At 37.6% G+C, this 27,136-nt stretch overlaps 1 long non-coding RNA gene across 1 annotated transcript in view; it reads right to left on the bottom strand.

The window, feature by feature from the left end:
• Nucleotides 1–27,136, bottom strand: part of LOC137848652 (uncharacterized) — a 174,144-nt gene that overhangs the window by 63,875 nt on the left and 83,133 nt on the right. The window contains exon 3 of the long non-coding RNA XR_011091473.1: nt 2,029–2,076. This is a non-coding gene — a long non-coding RNA (uncharacterized lncRNA). The remainder of the gene's footprint in view (nt 1–2,028; nt 2,077–27,136) is intronic.

Here is a 27,136-nt window from a genome sequence, read left to right as displayed (position 1 = left end):
TAGCAACATGCGTCAGTTCGAAATTCTTATTCATAAAACTCTCTTGTCATTATATGTCCTCTCGCCTGTATGTTGACACACTCCTTTCATAATGATGAGGTTTCAAAAAGTCTTGTGACATATTGCTTTAGAGGTAAGTCAATGTAGCCCAGCAGCACCTGATCTCAGGAAATCACAGAATCGTCTAGGTTGGAAGAGACCTCAAGATCATCGAGTCCAACCTCTGACCTAACACTAACAGTCCTCCACTAAACCGTATCCCTAAGCTCTACATCTAAACATCTTTTAAAGACTTCCAGGGATGGTAACTCCACCACCTCCCTGGGCAGCCTGTTCCAATGCCTCACAACCCTTTCGGTAAAGAAGTTCTTCCTAACATCCAACCTAAAACTCCCCTGGCACAACTTTAGCCCATTCCCCCTCGTCCTGTCACCAGGCACGTGGGAGAACAGGCCAACCCCCACCTCACTACAGCCTCCATTAAGGTACCTGTAGAGAGCGATAAGGTCTCCCCTGAACCTCCTTTTCTCCAGGCTGAACAAGCCCAGCTCCCTCAGCCGCTCCTCGTAAGACTTGTTCTCCTAGTCCAGGTGTTCCTAATTGTCCCTAAAGGATGATCAAGAAGTCTCTTGAGTAAAATCCTGCTGGCCACTGAAACCCTTTTTCTTCCTTTTGAAGTTTTTATAGCCTGTCTGTGCCTTATATAATTGGTCATCTATAAACTAAGGAAAAAAAAAAAAAGAAAAAAAAAAAAAGGCAGCTGCCTGATATATTGCACCTGCCTCTTTCTCTCATTTTTCTGGCTTTTTCTACCTTAAAACACTGAATATTAATATTTTCCATGAGCTTTTTTTTTTTTTTTTTTTTTTTTTTAACATGTATATTTAGAATGAAACAAGTGTCTTCTCTTTAGTTTACTTCTGTAAGTAAGAAAAAGCCACTCAACAAAGAACACAGACCAGATCCCATTACAGAATCTCCACAGGGGTGGCCTGAGCTGTTGTTTGTTGTTGTGCTGAGGCCAGTGCGGGCATGAAATGAAGGAAATGCAATGTCTTTGTTGCTGTGAGGGAGATCCCATCAGTCCAGAGCCACAAAGTGACTTAACTGAGGCTCTGTGTGTGGTGGTGCCAGTGGACTGCCAGCACAATTTAATCCATTTTCGCCTGCCTGTGCCAGCCTCAGATGATGGAAAGAAGTGGGTCTTGGAGCGTTTCTGCAGTGCTTCAGGATACACTGGATCATTTCCGAAAGGAGGATGGGTCAGTGTCTGGACCCAGCCAAGCTCTAAGTAGAGGAGGCAGTGGGATCGCCTGCTGTACCTTTTCATGCTCTACTATGGGAGTTCTTGGGTTTTCTTTATTCCGTTGTCTCAGTCTTTGCCTACTTCATTATTTTTGGCTGATGACTAAACTATTATCTTCTTTTTTTCCTGTGTGGGTTGGATTTTTCTAATAAAAGAATCATACTGGCACTAGCTTTCTCCCCAGATCTCCAAAGGCACCCAATACGCTTTGCTAAGACTGAGGCTGTGTACCAATTCATAGCAAATGCACTCAGTATGGCCTCTTTTGGGTCTATTAAGTGTCCATAAACAGAGAGCAATTAAAAAACACTGATTTTCCCTTGTTCCAAATAATTTTCCTATCATTTTTTATGCCGGAAGAATTCTGCTGATATTACTTATGGCTTGTGAGAGGAAAAACATATCTGGAATCAGGAATAAATAAATAAGCAAACAAACACACTGCAAACTTATAAAGAATGATTCAAAACAACTCCTTATATCCATACAAATGCTATTAAAGTAATAAATACTTGTTCCTCTAATTTCTATTAACATGCACACAAATGCAAAACAGTGCTCATAAAATTTCACTTTGCATGACAAATTATAATAGTTATGGCAATGGAACAGATATTTAGAGGAAAAGTTTAGATTTTTTTTTTTTTTAATTTATCTGCAGTGTAAAAATTAAAAACATGAAGCTTCTGAGTGGGCTAAGAGATTCACATTCAAAGTTTTACCTCACCATCCAAGTGCATGTCGGTCTGATACAACGCCTGCTTCAGTGCCTGAAAGGAAGAAAACATTGTTTGGTTTGCTCAGAGTATTCCCACAATTAAACCCAATAAAGCTTTCATAGTGAGTTATTAACTTGGTGATAGAAGGAGACATTTCTTAAACAAAATAATTATATTTGATGTGATTCATAAAATTTTTAAGCACAGGATGTTATCTCACTATGGCAGTATTATATGGCAATATTGTCAATCCCAAACATTAAAAGATGCTACCATTCATGATATGTTAAATAATGCACTTGAGGATCATTTACTTTCTGTTTCATAAGTTGTGAAGTGCATTTTCAAGCTTTTTTCTTCTAAGAGTCAGAAATAGGCTGTTAGAGAAAGAAAGCTGGGGTTTTATTCCAGCTCATGTGGCTGCATGGAAGGAAGCATCATCAGTGCACCACTAACTCAGTACTGTGAGTTGCCACTTCTCTGCTCTGCAGCCTCTTTTCTAGCGAGCACTCCTTGAAGCAATATTAATCAGCAAGACTATTTAAAGAGTTTAAGGTGACACAGTTTAGTGAGAAATATGTATGTGAACATGAAGGATATTCAGCATTATGAAGAGTCTGTTCTATGATGCCAGAGCCTCTTTCCTGGCATAATAAGTCCCATGATCTATGACGAATAAAAACATATTTAGCACCATTATACTGACAGAGCCAGGACTCAAACCCTGCCAAACTGTCCATGCCTGCAGTTATGTAGGATCACATACTCTTCAGTAGCTGAACAAAAGTCATAGCTATGTTTCATTTTCCATTCCAAAAGTCTATTGTAGATTAGAAAAAAAAAAAAGAAAAAGCCAACCCAAACCTGTCAATGGTGGCATGTAGAAGAAAATTGCAGATAAATCACTAAGAACATTTTTCTAATATGAAGATGGTTTAAAGCAACTACTGCCCCAAAAATGTGGCTAGAAATTATCCCTATTTGACAAAGAAAAGGTGACAGATTTCAATTTAGAGAAAAATATTAATATTAAGGGATAGTTATATTTTCAAATGTGTCATATCTGACAAGAAACACTGATTAATTGGTATTAAAACTGACCTTTATTAGAAACCATGTGGCTAACTTAATTTGTGTCATACAGCTTAAAAACAGTATAAAATCCCCAAGCCGGAACTGAATGGATAAAAGACCTGCCTGACAGCCTATTCACTAACCTAAACATATGTGATACATATGGAGAATCTGGGCTCTGAGAACATAATCAGCCTCAGACCAGTAATTTGAGTATCAAGCACAGCAGGCTTGCATGTTCCCAAATTCACTTTTCTGTTCCTTTCTTACACCAAATATAGAGACTCCTTCAGAGGAAGCATTGAGTCCTCTGCTTATCCAAAAACATAATTATATATAAGTCCAAAACCCTCCTATTTTTAAAAACAAGTTTTAGATTTAAGCATACAGCATACAGTTTTAAAATTAGACATTCTGCACTGCAACAAGTAAGGAAGAGAAAGTATTTATCATGGCCAAATCTTTCTTATTCTCTTCTATTACCAACCATTTCTTACTTTTCTAAATTTATATCTGCTTCTTTTCAAAAAGCCTTAGTCATAATTATGAAATTTCTATATGAAACTTCTTTCATGCCTCATCTCCCACTTGTTCCCCATGCAACTTTTGGAATTGTAATGCAGGTGTATGGAATTAGGTTTGGGTTATTCCAGCTTGTCCAGCAAGTGCCATATTCTATGATGAATTTTCTTGGGAGCTAAGTTTTTCTTAGTGCTGTATTACGGTCACAATGATTTCTTCATTACATTAAAAAAAAAAAAAAAAAATTGCATGCAATGTTTGCATGCAGTGTAATGTCATTCCCCCTGCAATTTAGGAGAAAACAGCAGAGATACGACAAGAATTAATTCAGTCTGGGATGTCCAGCTTAGATAAACAATGACTAAAGGGGAATATATTTAAAAAAAAAAAAAAAAAGGTAGTCAAATAGCATAAAAATGGGAAAGAAATGTTTGATGCTTTACAAACAGCAACACGACACTTTTTGCATCCTAATTCCTTTTCAAATACTGAAAACTTCCTGCTTTAAGATCACTGGATAATTTACTTTTACTTACTATAAAATCTTTCTCAATGATGCAACAACAACAAAACCACTGAGAGCTGTCGTACAAAAGCATGTTTTATCCTTTTGACATAGAAGCTAAAACTGAGGGACTTTATGGACACAAAACTATACACATCAGACACCTTTTCTAACAAATCTTTAAATTTGTCAGCAGTGATGATAAGGAGTTAGGTAATCTTAGAATTTCAGTTCCCAATAATATTATGGTCTTGTGGGTCAACAGAACAAATCCCTTAAAAACCTGGTCCCTGTTATAACCACTGTAAACACATCAGCCCCTTTTGTAGACAGAATTTTGGGGCTATGTTTGGGGGAATTACCAGATTTACCATGACAACAATTCCCTAGAGGTCTCACACTTGAAAAGGCAAAAGCAGTGGAGAGAGAGAGGGGAAGTTTCACTTTGCATTTGCCTTTTTAACCCAACTTTGCAGGAGTTCAGGGACGGACATATGGTGCAATATGTGCTGTCAGTAAAATGACAGCTACTCTTTCACCCTTGGGCAGCAAAATGGAAATGTGTCTGGTTTATAAGCCAAATTCTAAAAATAACAAGTGTTCCTTTAACATGGCAGAGTAGTGTGACTCATGCATCATTCTGACATAAACATGACATCCACTGAAGTCAAATCATTATGTCCAAATGCTGAAGTCAGATGCAGTTTGACCATTTTCAAAATTACTTATCAATCTTTCAAAAATGTTTAAGCATCAGAAGGAAAAATAACAGCAATCTGGAGATCATTTGCCAAATATTAGATGCTGCGTTTATTAGGAGCTGAAATCTGAACTATGAATTTGATCACTGAAGTTATAAATGTGTTAAAAACAACCCACAATCAGCTATGTCATGCCAACTATTATAAAAACTTTTATGCCCAAGCAACTTAATAGCTTATTTAATGGTTAATGTACTGAATGGTTAATGTACCTGTTAGTGTACTATAAATTGGCTACAGGACACTAAGTAAGCAAGGAGCAGCCACTTTGCCTCACCTTCCCATCTATAAAATGGATGTGTTTGTTCCCTTCTAAGTAAAGACTATAACCATTAGTTTGCCAAAACTTATCTAAAATGAATGTAAGTAGTTAAACCCAACTGCCAAAAATTACCTTATAACGATTTAAAAAAAAAAAATGTGCACCTCCAAGGATAGCTATCCAAAAAAAAAGGAGATGAATCACCTTCTGTATCTCCAGCTGGCTATCAAAGGAGTCCAGGTGAGTAGGTTAGACTTGTATTTTTCAGCTATACTGAAAATTTCCATGAGCTCTGGCACCCTGAGGGGATAAGGACTGAAGGAGATGTCCTCAGGGTCACTCATTCCCTGTGGCAAACCACCCTCCAGCAAAGTTTGCTGCCACACTAGGAACAAGGAAGACACTAAGCTGTATGTGCCAAGGTTCCCAATGGTGATAATTTAGTCCTGCAGAGCTGTTTGCAACCCAGTATACACTTAAATGACCATTATTTCCTCTTCGTATCTATATTGCAGCCAACCAATTCCAGCACAGGTGGAATACTGAAGTGGGTGGAGGGAGACTGAAGAAAGAAGGTAGGACTCTTGTTAGTTTCTGACACTAGAAACAACACAGAAATCTATATTACAGACAAATTCTGTCCATATTGTAATTACTGTTTCTTCTTTTTGTCATCCCATTGAATGAAAGTGTTGATGCAGAAGCAGAGAATATTTTATTACTGTACCAACAAGACTGCTACTACTGCTGCTAAGAGTTGTTTTTAGCAGCCTGACATAATTAAGCAATTAATATACAGATACAACCAGCCTTTCATGTGTCTTACTCCACCTCCTATATCATTGTCTGGGCTGTGTGACAATGTCAAATTTTGCTTCACAAAAATTCTTTTTTAAGAAAATCTTCTATTTTGACTGGTAGGATTTTATTTTTTTTCTATTACAAGCCCAATGCAAAAGCCCATGAAATCAGATTAACTTCAAGGCAGTTTAAAGAAAAGGTAAAGGACACCTTCAAAAGCAGATGTTTTACTTTAAGATGGGAAGTTCAATGCAGCAGTGAAGGGAAATCTCCAAGACCCACCAACAGAGCCACAGACACTGGCCACTATCATAAAACAATTACCCTGGCGTTTGGGGCTGGATACCAGCTGTCAGCTCAGTGCCAATGTATCAGTGCCTTCTGCTTTGCTGTAAATAAGACATGGAAACCCAAGAGAAGAATAAATTAATGTATCATGAAGTGCTGGGGTAAAGGTAAGTTAAGTAAAGGTAAGGCTGAGGAGAGGGACACATTCTGTAATTAGAGATATTCTGTATCTAGAGATTCCCAGTGAAGGGGACATTCAACAGAGCTTGTTATAATACAGCACTACACAGACCCTTTTATGTGAGCCACTGCACAAAATAATAGGAAGTAGTTCTTCAGAGAACTTTCCAAAGTTCTTCCAAATTCTTCTAAGTGCTTTCAAATTCACATTCCAAATATGTGAGAAAATAAAAACACTGGAAACAGAGAAAAACAAACAAACAAACAAAAAGTTTCAGGTTACAAAGCAGGTTGAGAACAATTTTAGGAAAATAAAAATAAGCAGACTTCTTAGTTTCGTGCCCTGTGTACTGATCCCTGTCAAACTTTTCCTACATGGTGGTGCTCAAATAACAACTAAATTTTGATTTTCAGGGGGCACGTCACCCAACATTCTTCCTTCTGAGAAGTTCTCAGAGAATCATATAACAAAAAGGTTTAGATGATGTATTTAACCATCATTCATGCCAAGATATAACATCAAATGTTATTTTGAGCAGTACAGCCTTTTTTGACTTAAGCTTTGGCTGATGAGCTCTGGGCGGGTAAAGAGTCAAAACCTGGTGTATAAAAAATCAACCAAATCCATCAATAACCCAATAAATAAACAGCTAAAAGCCAGACATGAGAAACAACACTATAATAGCTCTCAGACCCATTTCCAGTTTGAGGAGCTAGATGCTTCCAGACATGACAAAAAGAAAAGTGCTCAAACAGAATTTAAAAAAAAAAAAAAAAAAAAAAAAAGTTCAACCCTGAAAAGAAAGTGCTTGGGCTCCTCCACACTGCTGCTTACTCTGATCATTACCTTTTTATAATGATTTACACCTTTTTATGCTCTCTTTGATAAACACAATTAACATAGTCTGTCATTAAATCTATAGTGGCTGTTGCACCACACACAGAGCTACTATCAAGATGCCTTATTCAGTAAGGTAAACATTAACATTATTTCCATCAAATCCTGTAGTTTTCTGACAGACAGAAATTGATTAGCTGCACACAAGAGACAAGACACAAAGTGGAGATTATGAACATAGCAAAAACCAAACTAATGAAAGCTTCAGGTCTGAAAGATGAAGAATGTTTAAAAAAAAAAAAAAAAATGTGATGTCTACTGGTAGTTTTTGGTTCAAGAGGACTGGGACACGTAGACGATATCTGTAATACTACTTGGGCAATGCTATCCAATGACCCCAGACTGGACTTAGGGTCGAGACTTAGAGCCTGTGTCAATCAAAACTGGGGAAGGTATAAGACTATACAGGCAATTAAACTTGACAGCTGAAGCCACTTTATGGGTTTTCATTTATTCTTTTCATCGCCTAAAATGTCTCCAAGGAAAATGTTGCATCACTGACATTATTTGTGTTGGGACTTTGTTCACCTTATCTAAAATATTATTAACAAGCAACTGATCTTGAGAATGCTTGATACTAAGGTGTTAATTGAGATGTGAAATGAGCTATTATCTAATAACAATATTTAGGGAAGTCTGTCTCCACACAGGTTCCTACAAATAAATGGAAAATTCCATCCTCTGTTCTTATAAAAATAACTACTAATTTGTATTTTCTAATATAAAACCCACTGGTTTTGGTTTAGTGCGAGCAAAAAGTACTAGTTTTATGTCCCACATTAGAAAAATGTCATGTCCTTTCCAACCCTTTATATTTTATCAGCCAACAACATTTTTCAGTTTCATCTATCTAATTTATAAGAATACTTCCTTAGAATAAAATTACTTGCATTGATTTGCTTGCAGACCCACAGTTAACATGATTTGCTTCATAACAAATGATTAACAAAAGTCCAATTGTTGCTCAGTAAGTAATAAAATCTAATTCATCACTTCAATAAGACTACTTTGTAGGATGCCAAACAGTGGGAAATTTTTACATCAGGAGAAAAAGAATGTATTTTTCACATACCCACATACAGATTATGAGTGAAACTTTTAATGTCTTTTCTGTAGGCAAGAAAGATATAAAAATCAACTTTAATTGGAGTACCATTGTAAAAATTAACTATCCTTGATGTCTTTTGACTTTGTCTTTTGAGACTGCAGGTACTAGATAAAAGTTCGTATTTTATTTATGGATCATACTACACCAATATATTTCATTTTTTCTTGGAAAACAAATCATAATGATAATAATGCTTTATTATCATCATCATCATCATCATCATCATTATCATCATTATTATCATTATCATTATCATTAATAAAATTAATCTCTTGTGCACTGACATCTAGTCTAGTATTGTCTCTTTTCTCATTTTTCTTGACATTGTTTTCTTGGGGATGTATTAAGGTTTAACAAGAAAGAAAACAAGTTTTTCTGAACAGGTATTGCGCACTGTCGTCAGAGGTTTAAAATTTCCAAGCATACAACAGAGAGAAACATGTCTTCTCTGTGAATGGGAAGAGGTCATTGTAAAGCAAGCTTTCCTACTTCAGCTGTGTAGATCAAAATATTATTTTGATTTCATTAAAAGCTTTCAGAAGCAAAGTATTATCATTCATCTAGGATATATTTGAAGTGAAGAATTGTATTGCTTTGGGTGTGCTGGTTTATTTTAAGTGACACCAGCTTCCCAGCATACAATAAAGTGTTTATGCAAGGTTTTTATTTCATTAAATAAATTACACCTCCAACCAAAATAACATTATCAATAAACTTTAGTGTTAAACACATATTAGGTTTTAATGAAGATAGGAGAAGTTCTAATGAAGAAATTAAATGTGAGTAATTCCATAAAAAAAGAAAAAAAAAAAAAAGCAAAAGAAAAAAAGCAAAAAGAATGAGTCAATAAATGGAGAACAGAGAGAAGCTACATCTCTACATATGCAGAGGCTTGATCTAGCAATGCTGGCACTGGTGGATGCATCCAGTTGAGCTGCTCATGAACATATATTAATAATTTGCATGAAGGAAGTAAAATGAAACAGATACTATCCTAACCACATTCAGACTGTTTTGTATGAGGTTGACTACAGTATCTGATGTGCCTTAAACCTGTTATCCCAATTAGTACTCTAACCTTGACCCCAATATATTAAAGCTAAGTGAATGCATAAATAGCTCACTAAATCAGATGCACAGATAGAGATTAAATATGAGGAAGTTAAATCAAGTAAAATTATAAAGTGCCAAAAAAAATATATAATAAAAAAAAAGCCTATCCTTCTAAAATAAATAAATAAATAAATAGTATCCCATCGGAAATGATAGGCCCAGACATGCACCAAGTGAGGGCATTCCGGAAAGGATCATTTAAATGTAGCTTTAAACCCAGGGTTCAGCTTGGTCTGGATTACCCCAAAACCTCACTTGACCATGTTAAATAAGTATATAGTCAACACATAACTGTCATTACGGAACACTTGTTAGAAGCATAAACAGAAGCTATTCCATAAAAGTGGATTTATGAATCAAATTGGCTGACCTTTTCCAGATTTATTTACTAAAAATCTGTTTCAGGTGATGAAAGCTACTAGCAATTTAGAGTTACATATGGCTAAATTATACCTTCATTTATTGTGTTATCTTTCAGGAAAAAAAAAAAAAAAAGTGTATTTGAAATCATATCTTAATTTCAATGCAGTAATTTTAACATCTATTTTGAGCATCTTTGTTCAACATCTTTGTTGGTGACATGGGCACAGGGACTGTGCCTCAGCAAGTCTGCTGATGACACCAAGTTGTGTGGTGCAGTCAGCACATTGGAGGGAAGGGATCCAAACAGAGGGACCTAGACAGGCTTGAGAGGTTGGTCTGTGTGAATCTCATGAGGTTCAACAGGGCCAAGTGCAAGGCCCTGCACCTGGGCCAAGGCAATCCCAAACACAAATACAGGCTGGAAGTAGAAGGGATGCAGAGCAGTCCTGAGAAGAAGTACCTGAGGGTGTTGATGGATGAGAAGCTCAACACAAGCTGCAATGTGCACTTGCAGCCCAGAAAGCCAGCTGTATCCTGGGCTGCATCAAAAGCAGTGTGGCCAGCAGGGCAAGGGAGGGGATTGTCCCCCTCTGCTGTGGTCTCCTGAGACCCCACCTGGAGCCCTGTGTTCAGCTCTGGGGCCTCAGCACAAGGAGGACATGGAAGTATTAGAACAAGTCCTGAGGAGGGCCACACAAAGATGATCAGAGGACTGGAGCACCTCTCCTGTGAAGACAGGCTGAAGGAGTTAGGGTTGTTCATCCTGGAGAAGACAAGGGAGACCTCACAGTGGCCTTCCAGTACCTAAAGGGGGCTACAGGAAAACTGCGGAGGGACTCTTTGTCAAGGAGTGTAGTGATAGGACAAAGGGGAATAGCTTTAAACTAAAAGGAAATAGGTTTAGATTAGATATCTGTAAGAAATACTTCACTCAGGGAGTGCTGAGGTACTGGAACAGGTTGGCCAGAGAAACTGTGGGTGTCCCATCCCTGGGAATCTTAAAGACCAGGCTGGATGGGACTTTGAGCAACCTGGTCTGGTGGCAGGTATCATTGCCCACGGCGGGGGTTGAGGGGGGAGTTGGAACTGAATGGCCTTTAAGGTCCTTTCCAGCCCAAAACATTCTGTGATGCTATGATTCTGTGATAATTTGGTTCTTTCTTCTTGATGTCTTTTGAAAACAATTTTTTTTTTCAAAGGCTGTAGTTATAATTTCATATAAGGAACTTCATCAGCAACAAAAACAACAATAAAAACAACAGAGAGAACCTCTGACAAAAATCATGATTTCAATGTTGCTGAACATTATTTTTGCATTACAGGTAAGAAACTTAAATGGAACTGGACATGGGAAAATTTCCACAGCCCTTGGTTTTACTGCATATTAGTTCTTGAGCTGGGCTGCATCTGATACTCATGACAAGACTTGATGGAACACTGATGACTGCTTCATCCACGTGAAGCCATGGAGGAGGCAAAATTTTAGAGTTTCCTGTGAATTACTTTACTGTCTCCCCGGTGACATGCCATCACTACCTGGTTTCATAACCTGATATATTCCCCACATAGTTAAACTTGTAATTTTTATATACAAGGATAATATTTTGTTTTTATTTTTCTCCTTCACTCCTTCATTGAGTTTCAAATAAGTATTGAGCTGCATCTCATGAAGAATGAGATAGGGGCAAGGTGACACATGCACCCAGCTCTTCTAATCCACCTCTCTTCTTTATTTCCTTCCATCTATTCCACTCTGATCACAGGGCGTCTTTCTAAACACAGACATTGAAAACTTGTAAGTAAACATACAGATGAAGATGACATTTGAAACAGATCAAACAGCATTAGCTTAGTTTTGTTAAAAATGAGGTTTTAAAATAAGCTACTGGAAGTGCTTCTGAGCCTCAGGTTGTGGAGGAGGAGCAAGAAGTAACAATTAGGGTGGGGCAATCCTCTATTTCATTCAGAAACTTCTAAACTAAAGAAACCTAAAGAAAGCTAAAGAAACCTAAAGAAAGCTAAAGAAACCTAAAGAAACTTAAAGACAATTACAAAAGACTTTACTACCATTGATTGCCCTTTGACTGGTCACCAAGTGCATGGGCACCCAGAATACTGAAAAACTTAATCTCGTTTGAAAACCTTTACTCTGAGAGAAAGATTTTTAAACACTAATAAATCTGCCCAAGAAATCCAGCCTTCTGCATAGCTCTGGGAATGGGTAGTGATGGTTCTTTGATGTTCAGTCTCTTGGAAGGCAACCTTAGATCACACTTACACTTCCTTCTGCCTGTGGCACTGGCTTCGAAGAGCACTGGCCTGCTTACATTTTAGCTTTGAATTAAAAAGTTCAGTAACGGAACATTAAAATTAGTTCCCAATCTGACTTTGTAAGTTAATGTTCAACTTCAAAAGGAAATCTAGCTGTCGATGAATGTTGCTGAGCCAAACTGTACAGATTATGAAAGAGGAGAAAAGATACTTTAGTTTTATCTTGTGGATATGGAGAGATGAAATGAGGAAATAAATAAGAAAAGTCAATAAAAGAAAGGAAATATAAGAAGAAAAAAAAAATAAAAAGTGGTGAAAAAGCACTGCCATGATAAACACAAAATTAGCTGCAAAACAATTAAAAAAAAAATACTCTTGGGTGTCACCTTTGAGGCATATTGCCTCAAAATGGCCTCTAAACTAGCAACATGATTCACAGATGTGGCAGAAAGCATTGAAACTATAGAGAGTCAAACAAAGTTTTTTATTACCATTTTCTTCTGCTCCTCAGCCAGCCCTTCTAACACTCTCTTCTTGTTGCTAAAGCACTCTGAGAGTCCTTGATAGAACAGTTGTTGTTTACTGGCTCCCAACTAGGTTTGACAACATTCTTTTTGACCTGAAATGTTCTGAATCACCTACCCCTTATACAGAAAACTACCTCCTCTCTGCACATCACTACTAATGTCCCAAAAGTCCCATAAACTGGACCTGCTTTTAATCCAAGGGTCAGACAGCTCACAGTTTGTAACAACTTTTCCTTTTCTGAGGTTATTCTTCACCATGATCTGTATGAAACCTGCCCAGCTGACAGCAGAGAGCACTTAGATCATTTGCAAGAACTTGAAGAGTCACGTGGGAGCGCGTTAAGCAGTTCTGTACTTCTGAGTTATTCCTTATGGAAGTGACTAAGCAGATGGATGACTGAAGTGTGAAGATACTTTTTAGTTGTATATTTAATGGATGTCTATGTCAGCCTGAAGAAATCAATACAATAAATATTTAATCTCCAACTACCATTAACAATATGCCAGCTAAAGATTATTCCTGTCTGAAAGAACATTTCTTGAATATCTGAACATACAAGAACCAAAGGATGCTTTAGAGAAAGATGGAACTGCCAAATAATGTGGACTCTCTTTTTCCAAATAACCTTCACGTAGTCTAATCACCTCGCACCAACATCCAAGAGCAGAACTTAACTTAAAATGCCCAAAGATGTGGTAGGTATAAGATCAACAAATATGGCACTGAATAAGCCAATTAAGCATGAAAGAATCTCTATGGAAGTAGTACCCAATGAACATTGCAGTATCACTTCTTGACCCAATAAGGTACTAAGTGTAACATTCACTTTGCCAGCAAACTATACAGGCTGGTGTTACCTTTGCAGCAGTGTTCATAGAGTATATCTAAAAGACTAAAACTCTGAGGAAAATAAAATAAAAATTGAATTAAATTAAATAAATCAAATCAAATAAAGATGTTTTTACTGACATTGAAAATGGAAGAGAGTAAAAGCATTCTCAGGAAAACAGTGAGAGCATAGGTTTAGAGTGTAGGTGTAGGAGGAAGGAAAACCAGTGACAAATGGCATGTCTATATGATTCCACTTCACAGCATGGTCAGCATTATTGGCAGCAGAGGTGTCCTCATTCAGAGTGCAGGGAAGAGTGATCTCCCTGAGTCCTGTGAGAAAGCAGTTAAATCATTTTCTACCATACTCTGACAAGGAAAAGGAGATATAAGACAGGTTTCCAGAACATCCAGAAGGACTAACATAAAATAAATAAATAAATAAATAATAAACATTAAAAAGGTATATCTGAGCTGGATGAAAATGTTTTCAGCTTAAAGCAGTAGATTGTTGTCCATTACCTGGCCCCTCTGAGCCAAACAACAAATTAGAATGAAATATTCTTGAGGAAAGGAGAGCAGTGCCTTCAATGGCAATCTGTAAGTAACTAAATCTAGGAATTTCTGGATAAATTAGTTGTGGCAAAGGTAGATATAGCAAAATGTTAGTCTTTTTCTTTTTTTTTTTTTTTCCTTTAAGAAATTAGAGTATTAAAACATCATCAAATTCTGCAATACAGAATGAATTAGATGCAATTAGCTTATTTGAACCTTTCAAATCTCTCTTTTCATACTTCATCTTGGTACTTTTCCATTTGTTATTTTTACAGAGCCATATTAATGGAGCTCCAATTATTTTTAATCATCATCATCTGAATAATTTACCTAAAATCTTTCAGTCTGGTTTTCCTGTTCAGACTATTTATAAATGGATATGCAAATGCTCCTGAAAATTTGAGAAATGCACTGTGTGTTAAGAGCTAAGCACAAACAGCTTCCAAGTGTGTGTGCAAACATGAGAAGTATTGATGTTCCATTATATCAATGCTTCAAGGAATTCATTCACAGAGACCTTCTACCTCCCAGAGAAGGGAAAAAGTGAAAACAAACAGGGCTTTTTGCCTTTTTACTCATTTTCACTCTTTCACAGATTGCCCTGAGAATTGAACCCTAAGTTCCTGGTGTGCAAAGGCAGAGTACTGGTTTGATACAAGGAACTGACAATACATGGAGGTAGCACATAATTCATGTTTCCTCGTCACCAGGTCAGAAACTGGTGCAAGCATACTTTTTTCCAGTGGAGCATATTTAGAATAGAATAGAATAGAATAGAATAGAATAGAATAGAATAGAATAGAATAGAATAGAATAGAATAGAATAGAATAGAATAGAATAGAATAGAATAGAATAGAATAGAATAGAATAGAATAGTTCCATTGGAAGAGACCTACAAAGACCATCAAGTCCAACTGCCTGGCCACGTCAGGGCTAACCAAAAGTTAAAGCACATTACATTGATAGAGTCAGAAGTGGAGCTGGAAAATCTTGATGTTGCCTGAAAATGTGTTTTGTAATGTGGCTCCATATCTTCTCAATCTCCTGCCTGCAGTGGTCTGAGGAACAGTGGTATCATCAAAAAGTGAACATTGGGCTGTAAGTACAAAATGAAACACATGAAGCCTTTGGCTGCCAGCCCAGGAGGGAAAATTGGTGTAGCAAAGTAAAAGGTGCTTGTGGTCTTCACTTCTCCCATGAAGAGTAGCTGCACCTAAAAGACAGTGCCGCCTGAAGTGGGACCTTGCCAAGCACTCACAAGGAAACCAAATTCCTGCTGGAGTGTGTGATGCTGCAGGCAGAGGTGGCCCCTCTGAGCCAGGAAGCTCTGGGTGTAACAGCTTCCCAGGACTGCACACAGCTGTGAAACCTCTGTAGAAAAGTGCTGACTTTCTCCCACTGCCAAACTCTGGACGTGAAAAATGTTGTGTGACAACCCACAAAGCCTAATATGTTCTAACTTGGAACAAATGCTACCTCTACAAGAAAGAGGAACAAAGTTTGATGCTTGCAATACATTAAGGGAAGTAAACACCCCAAACCTTCTGGAAATGTCCCATAAATGGACCTTTTTTTTTCTTTTTTTTTTTTTTTTTTTTATCAAGTCAGGCACCTTCCATCAAAAAGCTGGTAGAAAGGGCAGGAAAAGGCACAACAGCATCAAACAGACTCTTGTAAAGAATACAAGATAGAAGCACATTTAAAAATAAATAAATAAAATGATAAGATTACCAAGCCAGATCATTTTTAATACAAGAGAAATGCCTTTATCTTAACATCCAGCTAACTTCTCGAACCAAGAGAGCACAAGGGAGCACATGGCAGGGAAATAGAAGAAATGCAGAAGTTAAAATGCCCAATAATTATCCCCTCTGTGAGTTGAAAGAACATATTAGATAAAAAAAAAAAAAAAAAAAAAAACTAACTGTAGCTGTGTCAAGTTTGCCCTGATCAAGAAACATTGAAACTTAAAGTCTCTTTATTATAAACAAGCCTGGAGCCTACTCGAACTGTTACCACAGTTGGAAACTTCAACCTGCCTTGTCTTCACTATTGATTTACAAGGAGTTATTACAACCAACCTGAGCTAAGGGTGCACTTCTCTTTTTTCCTTGCTTAGTGTCTCCTATTGTCTTGATTACATTCTCGAGGGCAAGTACCAGCACAGAGAGGAATCTGTAATGCTAAAATAATCATCATGCTAATAAATTTCAAACTGATGGTTTAAAAAAGCCCTAGCACAAGGAAATTGTTAGTTTCAGAGAAATTGCTAAATGAGGATAAAACCATAACTTTATAAGGCAGATATTCTGAAATTTTTTTTGTCCACCAAACATGATAAGTGCAATGAAAACAGACTTAGAAAATTTAATTTGAAGTCCACTGTTTTCAGAGCCTCTGAGGAATGGGATGCAGCAATTCTGGAAAACCTTTCTTATAACTATGTTTTGCAACACAAAAATAAATTTTTCATTGTGTTTTACTTACAGGTCAGAGCAACACCTTAGGACTAATACTGAATCAGGGATAACTGCACTGCAAATGATGTAGCATTTGGTGAAGTTAAGGCTTTACATCTCTTTAGTTGTGATGACCATTATTTTACAGTGCTGAACCTTCATGACAAGAGTTTTGTTATTGTTCTGACATATGTTTTATTTATTAATAACTCACTGGATTTTCACATGTACAACCATATTACATCTCATTAGATTCAAACTACTTAAAATACTGCATGCTAGTCTCTCGAAGGGGAACAGAAAATGGGAATTGACAGAACAGACATTTTTGTACATTCCTCTTTTTACTCCTCTTCTCAGGAGAGTTCAAGGCACTACACGCATTAAACATGTGTCTTACAGGAAGCAATATATTTTATTAATATTACACACACTTCACATTATTCATAAAGAAGGAATATATATTTTATTTTTTAAAGAATTCCCCACAATTAATTTTTTTTCTTTTTCTTTTCTTTTTTTTTTTCCTGTTGCTCAGGCTCCTGCCTAGACTCCAAAATGTTTTTTCTCTCCTTTGACAAAGTCTGTTTGACAAAGGCAGAAAGTTGTCCTTCAAGCTAATAAGTCACACAATTGTAAGCACAAGGAAGGAGCATGTGTTCTCTGTTAGATATTCCTAATCAGCATGACACTTCAAATAAGTTACTTTAGGCAGCAAAAAAATGACCTTGGACTATTACTTTGACTCATATTTTATGTTGTCAGCCTGCAGAATTTTAATTAGAATTGAGGATTCAGGAAATCACTACATTCGATCCATCAGTTTTTTTTTTTTTTTTTTTTTTTTCAGATCCTGAAAATGATTGTAATTTAAGCAGTATCAGAACAGGAAGAGAGCTTTTGAGGTATCATTTTAGGAAACTAGGTCCAGGTTATTTATAATAGACAAGGAGATACCTGTAATTCATTTTCCTCTCAAAGTATTCAGATCTTACTGAGGTCCTTCTGATTCTGGAAAGCTTTATATTTTTTTATGTTTTTTTAATTGTCAGAACAAAAACTGGCTACATAATTAATAAGGCAAGTATCCTTTTTCTGTCCACAGGGCTGAATGTGCTACTCCCAGTCCTACCTGTTTTAAGATGACATTTTGTACTTTGGAAATACAATGGAAAGAGGTACTCTCCTGCATTCAGAACATTTCCTTGTTTGATTTTGGTTTTTGTTTGTTTGTATATTAGTTTTTTTGTTTTTGTTTTTCATGTTGGCAATAAAGAATCCCAGTAAAATCATGACCCCTTAGCTGAAGTCAGCATGCATTTTGCACATCAGTTCTTTTGCATCTTTAGTACATACCACAGGAATTCAAGAATTACCATCTGACCAGCTGGGTTGTGTGTCCAACATCCTGTACTGGACAGAGGCTGCAGCCAGCTGTGGCAAGAAACTCAGCAGGCAACCGGTAGTGGGGAACACACTTCAGGGAACCCAAGCTCTGGAAAGTTATAGGTTGAGCTGGCTCTTCCCTGTAGAACCGCTGCAGTGAGTAAGTTTGTCCATTACACAAATTCCTTTAAAAAGCTCTTGCATGATCTCGTCGTTAACATTCACTACTATAATTTCAAATAACCTTGTAATCCTAAAAGAGATTTTGTTGTTTGTTTGTTTTTTTCACCACCTTACTCTGCCTAGACTCTTAGCTTCAGCAATGTCATATGATAATGACTCCTGAAAATGAGCTGCAAGTGCTGTGAGAGAAACCTGCTTTTCAGTTTTTCATTTGCTTTATTAATAGCATGATGCTAGGACTATTCTCAACCATCTATACAAAAGGCATCTTTCTGAATCTGCAAAACATAAAGGTTGGTTTCCTCTCCTCTTATTATTAGACATATAATCATTTTGTCTTCAGACAGAAATAAAATCAAAACTTCCTGAAACAGGAAATGAAGTTTAAAAAAATAACTCCCTTCTCTACAGCTTTTACGAATTTCTAGTTCCAGCCCAAAGATGCTCCTTTTCTAGGATTAAGAAACAATAATCAAAATAATAATAAAAGGAACACAGCAAAAGTTGACTGTCTGTGGCCTCTGACAGAAAGACGATCTCCATTCTGCACTTAGTTCCAGATGGGCTTACCACTTTGATTTATTAGCAAAGACAGGTAAATGTAGAGGAAAATGTTTCTGCTTAACATTGTAGACAACCAGTAAAAGTCAGGTAAGTATTTTTAGGCTACTTATCTTCCTGATATTGACTAAAAACAACAAAATGTTTTTGCATCTTTTTTTTTTCTTTTCTGCATACACATGCTGTTTTCTGCTGTAGCACAGAAAAGAGAAAAAGGGTTTTCTGAAAGCATAATTTCACTGATCTTGGAGTTTCAACCCATTGCTTGAGTTCCCTAAGGAAAATAATAATATTAATAAATAATAAATATATATATATATATAACAGTTTATTTATAGCCAATACAAAAGTATTGGAAATTAATTTGTTTTTCCATTGTCTCAGGATAAATATCTTCAAGGTTTCAATTATGCTTATAAATAAAAGTTTGTAAGGCTGGGCAGTTATGGGCAGACAAGATATTACAGTCTGCTGACCATTATTCTAAAGTCCACTGAAAGGCTTTAAGAAATGGTGGGAAAATAGAAAGTAGTCACTTTGACATTAATTGACATCAACTGGAGAACATTAAGATCAAAAAGAAATACTTGAAAAGCAATCATAAGAACAACCAACATGGTTTCTTGAAGGTGAAAAACAAAGCCAATCTAATTTGTTCCAATTATTCAAAGCTATATTAGAGGTAGGCAAATTTTCTGGATTTGTGAACTTCTGTGACTACTTAACAGGTTCATAAAAACCAATTAAGCCCCATTAATGAATTTGTTAAAATATAAATAAGTTCAAATTAATTTTACCTGTCGACTGAGGCCAAATGGCAAAGTGAATGCAAAGGTTTCAATCTTCATCCACTGAACACTTGTAGATTTTAAGTTTGCTACATACACAGGTTGTGTAAGGCACCACAGTCCATTTATCTGTCTTTACCTCTGTGGGTGTAGGTGAAAAGCACCTTGGTTTTTCCCTTAGTCCAAACTTCTCAGCTCCCTTCTTGAGGCTTTGTGAAGTTATGACACTTTTCAGAAAAGATATGTTTCACATCACCATGTGAATGACGTTGTTACTTAGGGGGTTGAGAAAATACCAGAACTTGTAATCTGATTGACAGACAGACTGGGTGAGAAAGTAGGGCTGAAATTCTCCTCAGCTATGTTGGCTCCCTTATCACAGATAGGTTAATCAGTACTAATCAGGTAAACTGGTAGTTTGACTGATCATTACCCATGAATCAAGTTCCAGTGAAGTTAATCAAGTGACAAACTCTCATGTAACTACAGCTCTGAGAAATGTTTCAGATTCAGGACGCGAATTTTGACTACATAATGGAGAGATAGGGAGAAAATAGAGCCATCTATTCTCAGAGATGTACAGGAAAGGCGCTGAGACAACAAGCACAAACCTGAAGATGGGAAATTAGGGTTTTTGTTTTATCATGAAGGTGGTCAAATATTAGAACAGGTTTCCTAGAGAGGTTGTTGCATTTACATTCTTGGAGATATTTAAGGCTTGACTGGGACAGGCCCTGAGCAGTCTCACATAATTCACTCTGCTTTGAGCAGGGATTGAACCACAGGAACCCTACAGGCTTCTTTTGAATTAGACTGATGAATGATTCTCTGGTTTTATGTGTCTGAGAACAGAGACTGGTTAGAGAACTGAGTCTCATAATAATTTTCCACCCATAGATCACTTAAAAAATTATGTAAATCTCAGAGGAGTTTGCAGCGATATTTGGTCCTTTAACTTATTTTTCTCCTCTTTGTACCTGAAACAAACTTTTATGATCTGATATTATTGATAAAATCATACTTGCAAGACATTTAAATATACACTATTTGTAAACTGAAATACTTCACAACATGTTGGTAAATATTTTGTTAATACAGAGAGAGAGAAGAGCACTTCAGAGAAGGACCTGGGGGTCCTGGTGGACAACAGGTTGACCATGAGCCAGCAGTGTGCCCTGGTGGCCAAGAGGGCCAATGGGATCCTGGTGTGCATTAAAATGAGTGTGGCCAGCAGGTCAAGGGAGGTGTTCTTCCTCACTACTCTGCTCTGCATAGGCCTCACCTGGAGTACTGTGTATAGTTCTGGGCTCCCCGGTACAAAAAAAGATAGGGATCTCCTGGAAAGAGTCCAGCGGAGGGCCACAAAGATGATACAGGGCTTGGAGCATCTTCCCTATGAGGAAAGGCTGAGAGACCTGGGTCTGTTCAGCCTGGAGAACAGAAGACTGAGAGGGAATCTCATTACTGTTTACAAATATCTAAAGTGTGGGAGACAGAGGGATTCGGTCAACCTCTTTTCAGTGGTTTGTAGGGACAGGACAAAGGGCAATGGTCAAAAAATGGAGCACAGGAAGTTCCGCACTAACATGCGAAAGAACTTCATGGTGAGGGTGACAGAGCACTGGATCAGGCTGCCCAGGGAGGTTGTGGATTCTCCTTCTCTAAAGATATTCAACATCCATCTGGACGCCTCCCTGGGCAGCCTGCGCTAAGGAACCAGCTTTGGCAGGGGGTTGGACCAGATGATCTCTTGAGGTCCCTACAGCTCTGTGATTCTGTGATTCTGTGATTTTTTTTTTCTGTTATATCAGCTGCAACTCATGATAAATCTAATTCATATTTGCAAACAGAATATGTGATGAAAGATATCTGATTTATCTGAAACAATGAAAACCAACTTGAGCAATAACCTTGAAACCAATAAATGATCTAGTATAGACAGGATATTTGTATTGTTTTAAATTTTTATAAGTGCATGATTGTCTTGTTTTCCATGCATTTTTTCCCATTTTCTCTAAATAAGACATAAGGTTAGATTCATACTGCCTAATTTAGGTGTCTAAATTGACAACAATATTTCATGTTTGAGTTCGGGAAGATGATTTGAGACTTAGAACTCTTAGAACTTAGGCTGACCGAGCTGCTCTCCTGTGATGGAGTAGAGGGAAATAATTGCAATGCTAATATGAAGCAGACTGCCTATTTAAAGACTTTAATTCATTTTTCAAAAATGCTGCTATCAGGTCATCGTGCATAAGTAGAATCAACATTTTTTTTTCTTTTAAATGTTAGAATTTTATTAAGTGAAGGCTTCCTTTTCATCTAACTTGTCAAGTATACCTCATTAGTATAAGTTCATTGTTTTACATGGCATTTTGAAAAATAAATCTACAGCTTATGTGTTCATCCTGCAAAGTCTATATGTGGAATCTGGAAGTTACATCATGGTCAATTTTTAAATACAAGAGTTTCTTCACAGTGGTGTTTTTTGTTGTTGTTGTTTTTTTGTTTTTTTTTTTTTTTGGTCTTTTTTTATGTGAAATGGAACTATCTTGTTTTAATATGAGGTGTAGCTTCTGCTAATTGTGGTTAAAATGATAAAATAGTCACTGGCCACTGAAGCCAACAAACTCAGTATCTGCACCTTCAATTTCTTACACATAAGAGGATTTCCTTTTCCTTTGAATTAGTTTTTCCGTGTTCTTGTCTGTAAGAGTTTTCAAATGCTCTTAAAGAACTGCAAGGCACTGCACTGCTTCCTCTACAGTACCTTATTATAGATATATATATATATATATAATATAGGTTATATATATATAGGTTTTCCAAGTATAAATGGTTATAACAGCTGTTTTCATAGGGCTGACAATTAAATAAGCTCACACATAAGAACTATGAGTTGGTATAAATAAGACGAGAGGGTAATAAAATTTACAGAGCTATACTGCTTTTTCTAATGGACTAGAAATCATCCTAGAAGCTTAGCAGGGTAGTGCCAACAGTCAATTTATTTAAAATTCTCATGTATGACATAAGCTGATAAACTCGTGTATCATTCCTCATACAGTGAAGATGAAGTCATCATGTCAGGTTGTAATAGGTGCTATAGAGGAGTCAGTTTGTGCACATTTTAACAGAGGGAAAAATTACAGCCCTTTTTGTCAGTCTCCATATAAATGTATAATAAAATTACATTTATCCTGTGAGTATCACATAATATTTTATTTCAGCCTGTTTCCTTTGTATTTAATCTATTTGGCTAGGGTGTATTTTCCAAACAACATCCCTCAACCTGAAGACTTTAAGACATAGAGTACAAGACTCTCTGGACTGTTTGCTTTGGTGTTTAATTGCTGTCATCATTAAAAATGTGCCCCTTAATTTGAACATAAATACACTTGCCTTCATCTGGTACTGATATTGATTCTCACTTAACCTTTCTTTCCTAGGCAGAAGAGTCCTTTTATACAAGGCATTTTCCCCCATTCATTTACTTATCTGCTGTAGTGCAGTCACTCTTCTGTCTTCTTTTTGATGCATGAAACAGGCTGGGCTCTTTTAGTCTCTCACCGCAAGACATCTTCTGTACCTTTGCATCATTCTAATGACTAGGTAAGTATCTCCACCCATCACCAATCAAAAGGGTCAGTAATACCCACTCTTTCCCACCTGCCTGTTTCTTTTGGCTGGATGGCATGGGCAAACAGTGGCTCCGCAATTACTCTTTGTCCCTTACAGTCTCACATTAGGTGTGCAATCTGCCCCACAACCTGTATTTCTCTTATTTTGCCTTTTTTTCTTTCCTTCAAGCCAGGCTTGAGAGTTAAACTCTGAAGGATGTTATTTTCCTTAACACACAGAGGCTAAGGAAGTGGTTGCCAAGCAACAAGAGCCATAGGAACTTTTTTTTTTTTTTTTCTGAAAATTGCTTCCTCCCACTCAGATTTCTTTCCAATCTGGAAGCTTATAGGTACAGAGTATTTGCATGGCAAAGCAGCCACCTAATGTCCTTTGAATCAAAGCAACCATCAAAGGCTTAAAAGCTGTATCATTAGAGAGTTCAAAAGCATCCGGAATTTAATGTTGTCAGATTTGGCTTGGTGGCAGTCAGAATGTTTTTAATTTTTAATGCTCTTTCTGCCATCTCAACATTAGTGAGAAAATAAGACTGAATTATTTGGACCTAATTGGTAATATTCAATACTGACTTGTGCAGATTCTGTATTTTTTCTTCCTAGAAAGACACCACAATAATAAAATGTTTATATTACTACAGAACCTTCAGGTACCCCAATAAAAATGAAGAAACAAAGGATAATGACAGATCTGAGCTCTGTGACTTTCAGTGCTGCAAAGCCTCCTGAATTTGCCAGATCACAGGAATTTTACAGCTCGCACTTTACATCACTTTTTATACACACGCTGCATAAATGAGAAAATGTCTGCACTTCTGGACTCACTAACTATGACATGAACTGCATGGTTCATGAGCAACTACTTCCTGACTTAGGTCAGAGAGATCCAGGCATCTGCTTGTCAAGTAGGCATATGCTCGTCCCCTCTTTCATATCCTGTCTTCCACAGAAAGGAAGCCCAGTGGAATGATCACAGAGTGATCTGATCAAGTCTGCAGGCTTGGATGCATGGAGGATCAATATGTCCAATCAGATGGTGGTTAGGACAAGCTCAGTCCATGCAGAAAATCAAGATCCTTTTTGAATTCCTCTCCTGGACTTACACATTTCAGTGAAATTTCTGTGAGATTCTGTAGATGCTTTACATGCATCTACAGTTGAATAAATAGTTTACACCCACAATGGTAAATTAAACAGTGCAAAGGAATTTTTCAGGCACGGGAATTCAATTATTTCTATTATTAAACATGTATATAGGTTTCCATGCCACCTAGCTTTTTCCCAGAGAAACTCATACATGATCTAGTCTGAACATAGGCCAGGAATTATTCCCAGTAGTCAGTTTGGATGACTGTTTTGGATAGCATGATAGTTTAACAGGATGGATACAGGCCATTTCAATGACCTGCCAGTTGGCCTCAGAGCCAGGAAACAGTCCTGGGAAAATCTAATTTCCTCATACACTAAGCCCTACAATTTAGCTATATCATTATACAAACCTCTTATAAATAAATGAATTCTCCTTTAATATGCATCTGTGTTTTTTAGGTAGTCAATGGGGAAATATAGATCATTTTGTTTATTTTTAAGCACCTTAACTCTTTGAAAGAAGATAATTCTTCACCTTTTGCTTTCTGTTTAGATCTTTGGGCTTATCCCTTGATCCTCCACATAGCATGCATGCTTGTTCACTTCTGAGTTCCCTTATGGAATGAATGGTCTCAGCAAATCCCAATGTGACATCCAGAAAAGCTTGCTCAAATGATTTCTCATTGAACACATTTGTTTCAGGCAAAATGGATGAAGTGATATCAGATTTCATTTGACTCCTTCATGCAGTCCTCAGTCCCAGCAACCCAAGCGGGGTTTTCTCTCTCTGACATCTCCATGTTCCCTGGTAGTGTGTGACCTGCAATAATTTGTCTGGTTGGATAAGAAAGTCTTTTGTTGCAGCAAATTAGGGACTTTTGATTCAGACAAACAGACATGCAAAAGGCTGTTATGACTTAAAAGTTCCTCAGAAATACAAGACAGTCCCCACACAGTTAGAGAGTTAGATTCTTGCCTTCAGCACATACCAGTGGCTAGAGATAAAGTAACTCTCCTTATTTAAACAACAAGAGGAAGAATACATTTAGAAAACTAGAAAAACTTTTTGCAGAAGCAGGGTTTGTAGGCAAATGTAGCTTCTGTTATGAGCCCAGGTGAGTTAGCTGGAAAAAGTGGATGACCTTCATCCTGTGTAATAAGAAACAACAAAATCCAAGGTAGAACAAAAGTGCTGTTAGTTCAGCCTAATTACATTAATCAGTTACACAAAGCAGGATGGCTAAGAGCTCCAGCATATTGGCAAGGGAAGTGAGAACAGGAGCAGCAAGAAATAAACATCATTAGTGACTGTAGAATGGAAAACGGGTAGAAGAAAAATTGTAATAACTCCCTAACTGGTGTTTCTGCTGAAAGCATAATGCTTACAATCCAGTGGTTATGAATTCCTTTTCTCAACTTGTCTTCAGAAGTTATTTTTTTTAGATTTCCATTGCATTAGGAAGTTAAGTGGTTATTTTGAGGGAAAATGCTTTTCCATCGATAACTGCATGTTTCTGTCCTTTACTAGCTCTCTGTGTGAGTTCTCCCTGATGCATAATGCTTGTTAAGTGTCACCCACACAATTTCCAGTAGGACATTTTGTGTGCTTGCATGACGTATTTCAAATTCTGGGCTAAAAGTGTATGAACAATGGGTTTTGCTGGTTGCATTATAAGAGTACTAACTGCAATAGCTGTGAAGATGTCTTGGCAAGTATATCACTGGATTATGATAGGCTTGCTGCTGCTGCTGAGTTTGACAGGTTGGAATACTGCATGAAAGTTGATGCTGGAGATGTATGGAGAAATTATTTCAATGTTCTTTCCAAAAAGACTGCAGTTGTTTCTGTTTGTTTCTGTTTGTTTGTTTTGGTTTTGGTTTGTTTTGTGTGTGTGTGTGTAGATTCTGGTAGGGAAAAGGAATCAAAATTGCAGGAACGGTCTGTCCCCACATGCCCAAAGATGAGCTGGCGGGAAAGAAGACCAGCCTGGCTGAACAGAGAATTGTGGCTTGAGTTTAGGAGAAAAAAGAGGGTTTATAATCTTTGGAAAAGAGGGCAGGCCACTAGGGAGGACTATAAGGATGTTGCGAGGCTGTGCAGGGACAAAATTAGGAAGGCCAAAGCTCATCTGGAGCTCAATCTGGCTACTGCCGTTAAAGATAACAAAAAATGTTTTTATAAATACATCAACACATAAAGGAGGACTAAGGAGAATCTCCATCCTTTACTGGATGTGGGGGGAAACTTAGCTACAAGAGATGAGGAAAAGGCGGAGGTGCTTAATGCCTTCTTTGCCGCAGTCTTTAGCGGCAATACCGGTTGTTCTCTGGATACCCAGTACCCTGAGCTGGTGGAAGGGGATGGGGAGCAGGATGTGGCCCTCACCATCCACGAAGAACTGGTTGGTGACCTGGTACGGCACTTGGATGTGCACAAGCCAATGAGGCCAGATGGGATCCACCCAAGGGTACTGAGAGAACTGGCAGAGGAGCTGGCCAATCCATTTACCATCATTTATCAACAGTCCTGGCTATCGGGGGAGGTCCCAGTTGACTGGCGGCTAGCAAACGTGACGCCCATCTACAAGAAGGGCTGGAGGGCTGACCCGGGGAACTACAGGCCTGTCAGTTTGACCTCAGTGCCAGGGAAGCTCATGGAGCAGATTATCTTGAGTGTCATCACACAGCACTTGCAGGGCAAGCAGGCGATCAGGCCCAGTCAGCATAGGTTTATGAAAGGCAGGTCCTGCTTGACGAACCTGATCTCCTTCTATGACAAAGTGACGTGCTGGGTGGATGAGGGAAGGGCTGTGGATGTGGTCTACCTTGACTTCAGCAAGGCTTTTGACACCATTTCCCACAGCATTCTCCTCAAGAAACTGGCTGCTCTTGGCTTGGACTGGCGCACGCTTCGTTGGGTTAGAAACTGGCTGGATAGCCGGGCCCAAAGAG

Source organism: Anas acuta, chromosome 1, assembly GCF_963932015.1.
Source record: "Anas acuta chromosome 1, bAnaAcu1.1, whole genome shotgun sequence".
Classification (NCBI taxonomy): Eukaryota; Metazoa; Chordata; class Aves; order Anseriformes; family Anatidae; genus Anas; species Anas acuta.
Note: the sequence above shows the minus strand (reverse complement) of the source record. Positions and strands in the feature narration are given on the sequence as shown.